Raw genomic sequence first — 699 nt, 5'->3', positions numbered from 1 at the left:
ATGTGTACAGTTCCTACAAACCAGGTGGGCATAATTAGGTTGGAATGTGGTTTGGCTGACGAATTATTTTCTATTGACTGCATAATGCCTCTGCCAAATCCCCATAGAAAAAGAACTAAAAGGTAGTATTTTTGAAAAGCTTTTGGAAAAGATTTGATAGGCAACCATAGTTAGAATTATGCAAATTCATCTTTAAAATTCCAGCATTCTGGAGACATAATCAAGGAGAGCAAAGGTTGATATAATGAGAAGGTTTTCTAAAATCAGTCGTAAAAATACTTTAAGAATAAAAGGATTAAATAAATTAAATCCTGATGGTTGATTTACTGATTTTTTTTCTCTTTCATTGGCAAGTTTGAATATCATTTACCCAGCAGACCAGTTAATGGTGACATAGTTGATGTAAATAATCATTGATTTTATATTAACTCAGAAGCTGTAACATTTATTTTATTCTTAGTGGAAACAGGAATCTTTTTTTTTCTCAAAGATTCTTCAAATCAGTAAGAAGATGAGAAGACATAGGAAGAAATTCCTATTAAAAAATAAAAATAGAAGAACAAAACTTTTATCTCCGGAAGTCAATGGAAATAATTTTTGGAACTATAAGAGAGTTGTTACTGTGAATATAAAAATGGGTCAAGTTGAATCCAAGGTCTGTTACACAGTCATATACTAGTTTTATTTAGGAATACTGAG

The sequence above is a fragment of the Dasypus novemcinctus genome, chromosome 1, assembly GCF_030445035.2.
Source record: "Dasypus novemcinctus isolate mDasNov1 chromosome 1, mDasNov1.1.hap2, whole genome shotgun sequence".
NCBI classification, from domain to species: domain Eukaryota; kingdom Metazoa; phylum Chordata; class Mammalia; order Cingulata; family Dasypodidae; genus Dasypus; species Dasypus novemcinctus.
The sequence above is the reverse complement of the archived record's forward strand: the minus strand, read 5'-3'. Positions refer to the sequence as shown.